Here is a 6,265-nt window from a genome sequence, read left to right on the forward strand (position 1 = left end):
TGTCAATTCACAGTATTGGAACGTTATTTGCAGCACGTCTGCCTGCATTGCACACTCTAACTTTTTTAAACTCAGCCATTATACTAGCAAACACTCACTGTACCTAGTTGTATCCTAAACGTGGCTATTGGACTTTTGTCAATTCACAGTATTGGAACGTTATTTGCAGCACGTCTGCCTGCATTGCACACTCTAACTTTTTTAAACTCAGCCATTATACTAGCAAACACACAGTGTACCTAGTTGTATCCTAAACGTGGCTTTTGTACTTTTGTCTATTCACAGTATTGGAACGTTATTTGCAGCACGTCTGCCTGCATTGCACACTCTAACTTTTTTAAACTCAGCCATTATACTAGCAAACACTCACTGTACCAAGTTGTATCCTAAACGTGGCTATTGTACTTTTGTCAATTCACAGTATTGGAACGTTATTTGCAGCACGTCTGCCTGCATTGCACACTCTAACTTTTTTAAACTCAGCCATTATACTAGCAAACACTCACTGTACCTAGTTGTATCCTAAACGTGGCTATTGTACTTTTGTCAATTCACAGTATTGGAACGTTATTTGCAGCACGTCTGCCTGCATTGCACACTCTAACTTTTTTAAACTCAGCCATTATACTAGCAAACACTCACTGTACCTAGTTGTATCCTAAACGTGGCTATTGTACCTTTGTCAATTCACAGTATTGGAACGTTATTTGCAGCACGTCTGCCTGCATTGCACACTCTAACTTTTTTAAACTCAGCCATTATACTAGCAAACACTCACTGTACCTAGTTGTATCCTAAACGTGGCTATTGTACTTTTGTCAATTCACAGTATTGGAACGTTATTTGCAGCACGTCTGCCTGCATTGCACACTCTAACTTTTTTAAACTCAGCCATTATACTAGCAAACACTCACTGTACCTAGTTGTATCCTAAACGTGGCTATTGTACTTTTGTCAATTCACAGTATTGGAACGTTATTTGCAGCACGTCTGCCTGCATTGCACACTCTAACTTTTTTAAACTCAGCCATTATACTAGCAAACACACAGTGTACCTAGTTGTATCCTAAACGTGGCTTTTGTACTTTTGTCTATTCACAGTATTGGAACGTTATTTGCAGCACGTCTGCCTGCATTGCACACTCTAACTTTTTTAAACTCAGCCATTATACTAGCAAACACTCACTGTACCTAGTTGTATCCTAAACGTGGCTATTGTACTTTTGTCAATTCACAGTATTGGAACGTTATTTGCAGCACGTCTGCCTGCATTGCACACTCTAATTTTTTTAAACTCAGCCATTATACTAGCAAACACTCACTGTACCTAGTTGTATCCTAAACGTGGCTATTGGACTTTTGTCAATTCACAGTATTGGAACGTTATTTGCAGCACGTCTGCCTGCATTGCACACTCTAACTTTTTTAAACTCAGCCATTATACTAGCAAACACACAGTGTACCTAGTTGTATCCTAAACGTGGCTTTTGTACTTTTGTCTATTCACAGTATTGGAACGTTATTTGCAGCACGTCTGCCTGCATTGCACACTCTAACTTTTTTAAACTCAGCCATTATACTAGCAAACACTCACTGTACCTAGTTGTATCCTAAACGTGGCTATTGTACTTTTGTCAATTCACAGTATTGGAACGTTATTTGCAGCACGTCTGCCTGCATTGCACACTCTAACTTTTTTAAACTCAGCCATTATACTAGCAAACACTCACTGTACCTAGTTGTATCCTAAACGTGGCTATTGTACTTTTGTCAATTCACAGTATTGGAACGTTATTTGCAGCACGTCTGCCTGCATTGCACACTCTAACTTTTTTAAACTCAGCCATTATACTAGCAAACACTCACTGTACCTAGTTGTATCCTAAACGTGGCTATTGGACTTTTGTCAATTCACAGTATTGGAACGTTATTTGCAGCACGTCTGCCTGCATTGCACACTCTAACTTTTTTAAACTCAGCCATTATACTAGCAAACACTCACTGTACCTACTTGTATCCTAAACGTGGCTATTGTACTTTTGTCTATTCACACTACTGCAAATCTATGTGCAACACCTCTGCATGACAACCTCGTGCTCTGTTTTTAATAAGCTATAATGATAGCACAAAATACTGCCATTTTGTGGCATCATAGAACTGGCTGTTGTATTCCATTAGTGCCCCACTGGTGACAAGCTATTTCTAGCACCTCTACATCACACCCTCATGCACATTTTGCTACGCTAATGTTATAGCAAACTCATGGAATTCATTGCTGCATTTCATAATTCGGAGGGATAGAAAGTCAGGCTTCCTTTAGCTTTTCCTTCTGTTCATAGACAGCATCTCCAAGACAAATTTCCCCTCCACGTCTAAGTGTGGAGAGGCAGCAAGTGCGCATGCGTGTGCCGATGTACCCCAGCTGCAGCATAATTACAGTGTTTCGCCTAGTGAGTATGCTCAGTCTGACTGTGCCATTCCTGACGCTAAGTCTTCATTTCGGGATCCAGCGCATGCTCCCACACTAAGTGTGAAAAGCCTCTTTGCACAGGTTCTTGCATTCCGTGCCGGGTCTAAGTCCTGTTTTGTGCCTAGACACCATGCTAAAGCTGATAGTCTTTTTTCAGAGACTGTATTTCATGCTACTGAGCATGCTCAGGCACTTCCTGCATCAGAGACTAGGTCCGGTAATGAACTCTTTGGCCCTGGCCCTGATGTGGGGGTCCCATATAGACCACAGGGCATCAGGTGTCCTCCCAAATGGCTTGCAGAGGCCCACACCTATGACTTGTCATCGCATTATTGATGGTCAGACGATGACTGGTGAGGTGTTTGGGTCATGGCAGCCATGAGGTCATCATTGAAGTTGCGTTTCCAAATAGGACGCTAGTTATGCCACTCATGACGTGTCACTCTACTTTTGTCTATAGGAGGTGCATTGTGGTTCACCATGGTTTGGGGCGGACCCAGGTTATCAAAGGGGCTGGAGCCAACAAGGAGGTGCACAGTCTTCTATTATGCTCCGAAAGAGCACACCTCCATGTGTTGAACCCATTGCGGCTTTAGGCCAGAGGTAGGCAGGGATAGGGTGGTGGATGCAGGCCACCACCACAGTTGGTAACGCAGAACGGTTAAGACCAGCTCCTGTCCTAACAGTCCTGCTTGTGCAGCCCAGTGGCAATAACAGGCCTGCTGCTGCTGATGCGCCTGCTGTCCACAGGTGTGGCCCCTACGCACACGGTCAGCGTACTCAATGGCCCCTGTGTTGTTAACAGGGAGTTCCTGGGCTGGGTGGGCATGTGGACCCTGTGACGCTAACAGGGCTCACAGTCTCCAGATCCGAATGGCGTCTAACTCGGTTCAGGCTACTATTAGTTTCATAGCCACACAGCTCTGTATCCTCCACCAAACCTTCCAGTTGCCAACCTCTCCTTTTCCAACTGGGAGCACGGTGGACACTGACTGCTGATGGGGATATATACCTTTCTCTTTCTTTTCTTATTAATTTTCGTTATATAGCGGTCACAGATTATATACCACTTTATCCAAATCTGCCAGTCCCACTGTAACAGATGTTGTTTCTTCAGCAAATGTTACAGTTGCTTAACCACCAAATCCACGGACCAAAATTTTTTCCCCTTTCCAACACACCTGTTCCCCTTTCCAACAGCATCTGTCCTTTTCCAACTCATTTTGGGATATGACCAAAAGTGCAACTGTGCAGGGACACCGTACTCAACGGCATCTCAGCACAGCAGCCATCCCTCGGTCCCTCCGATGTGGACAAGTAAAAGACCATTTCCTCCTATCCATGACAAAGCGTTGAGATTCACTCTGTGCAGCACTGGTGTTTAGTGGAAAAGTAGATCTAAGATTGCGTACCACATTCTGCAGATACTCCTGTATACGTGCGTCTATTTCTATGGCAGGAATTAGTTCGGCAAATTTTGTCTTGTACCGGGGATCTAACAGTGTGGCAACCCAGTATTCTGGATTACTTTGAATTCGTACAATCCGAGGGTCATGTTGTAGGTAGTGCAGCAAGAATCCGCTCATGTGTCTTGTGCATCCAGGAGGACCAAGTCCTTGGTGTGTTGGTGGCAGAGAGGTGAGAATCGTGCATACTTCCTCTGTCCTCTACCCACAACCTCGCACAACCGAAATGTGAGCAAGCTCTCACTCATCTGCTGAGTCTTCCATGCCGATCGCCAGTTCGTCCTCCATTTCTTCATGGGCTCCTGCACTTTCATCAACACTTTTTGCTGATACTATGCGCCCTTGTTAATCCCTCTCCCTCACCATGACTGCCGCATAGGTGCCGCTGACCATCTGGACCTCGTAGATCTTGTTATCCCTTCCGCATATGACTCCTCCTGTACTTCCTCCCCTTCCTCTTGTCCCAACACCTGACTCTGAATAATAATTACAGTGTGCTCCATCATGTAGATGACCAGAATTGTCACCCTGAGAATGACATTGCCAGTGCTAAACATCTTCGTCGACATTTCAAAACTGTGTAGCAGGGTGCATAGGTCCTTGATCTGACACCACTCCAGCAGCGTGATCTGCACCACCTCTGGATCAAGTTATCCCAGGCTATATGTCTTACCGTATTTCAGCAGGGCTCTGCGGTGCTGCCACACACGCTGCAACATGTGCAGATTCCAATTCCTGCGTGTCGGAACATCGCATTTCCGGCGTTTAACTGCCAGACCCTAAGACTTCCGGAGTGATGAAAGTTGTTGAGCTGCTGTGTGCGCACGATGGAAGTGAGCACATAGTGAGCGTGCCCGCTGCACAAGTCCATGTAGGCCGTGATGGTGTTTTAAAAATTGCTGGAGAATTCGGTTCAACACGTGAGCCATACAAGGCATGTGTGTCACATTGCCCTGACGATGGCCCACAGCCAGGTTTGCATCATTGCCGCACACGGCTGTTAAGTCACCAACGTAGTCCGCTCCGTCAATTTATACTCCGGTTGCCAGGTGACAACGTGTTCCTTTCATGAATAGTGCTGATGATGGGAGAGTAGTCGATGCCAGCGGCGCAGGTGGACGCAGGTTATGCTCACCCACTGGGCTGCATTACCTTGACAGATGCAGAATCTCTGGCTGAATGTAGCTGGTGGGTATCTCACAGATGAAATACCATCATTCAGCTACAACCAATGGGAAGACACCACACCCTTTTTTATGCCCATCCTGTCTGCAGACCACTGCCAGACATAGCTATGAACCTCTGGTTAATTTTACCCCCAGTTCAGTTTTATGATTTTGTGTGCTTGTTACCTGACTACTTTTCCTGCTTGCTGTTTATGTACCTTGTTGGCCGATACGCATTTCACCTCTGCTTGTTTTCTGATTAAGTCCTGGCCGTCCCATTCTGTTCCTGTTCCTCAATTAATGTTTTGACCCTGCCTGACTACTATTCTCTGGAATAGCGGTGTGACTCACATTTCCCATACATTTCAAAGTAAAACTTTGACTGCCTGATGGCATTGAGCTCTGCTGCCAGCATAGTAAGGAGGTGTGTGGTAGTCCTTGTGCGCAGTTGCAAGGAAGGGTGGCCTGACCACACAGGGTTTGCGCCAAGGTAGAGGACCCACAAGAGGTTGAAGAGGCAGAAGCAGTGTATTAACTTCTACATACAGAACAAGGATTGAAACAACTCGTGGGGACGGCAAGACTTGTACAGCAGACCCTTCTCCATCTCTCACCATAGTTTGCCAGTGCCCAGTCAGTGACATGTAATGACCCTGTCTATGCTTACTGGTCCAAGTATCTGTGTTGAAATGCACCCTGTCGCACACAGATTTTCTCAAGGAAGTGGTGATGATGTTGTGTGCGACATGCTGGTGTAGCGCGGGCATGCTTTTCTTGGAGAAGCAGTGGTGATTGGGCATCTGGTACTGGGGCACAGCGACAGACATAAGGTCTGTAAAATCCTGTGTGTCCACTACGCGTAAAGGCAGCATTTCGGTAGCCAACAGCTTACAGAGGGATAGAGTCAACCACTTAGCTTTGTCATGGGTCGCAGTAAGTGGCCTTTTATTTGACCACATCTGAGGGACAGAGATCTGGCTGCTGTCTGTAGACGGTGTTGAGTAGGGTGTCCCTGGAAAAATGCAGGTTTGTGAGAAAAGTGGAGGCGGAGACATGATGTTGCCTTCATCTTGCCTTCAGATCTGTTCATCTTGTATCATTTTTAAAAAACACAGCAAGCAAGGGTTACTCCAAGCGGAGTCTACCTTTTTTCCCAAAATTGG

Source organism: Anomaloglossus baeobatrachus, chromosome 2 (assembly GCF_048569485.1).
Source record: "Anomaloglossus baeobatrachus isolate aAnoBae1 chromosome 2, aAnoBae1.hap1, whole genome shotgun sequence".
Lineage (NCBI taxonomy): Eukaryota > Metazoa > Chordata > Amphibia > Anura > Aromobatidae > Anomaloglossus > Anomaloglossus baeobatrachus.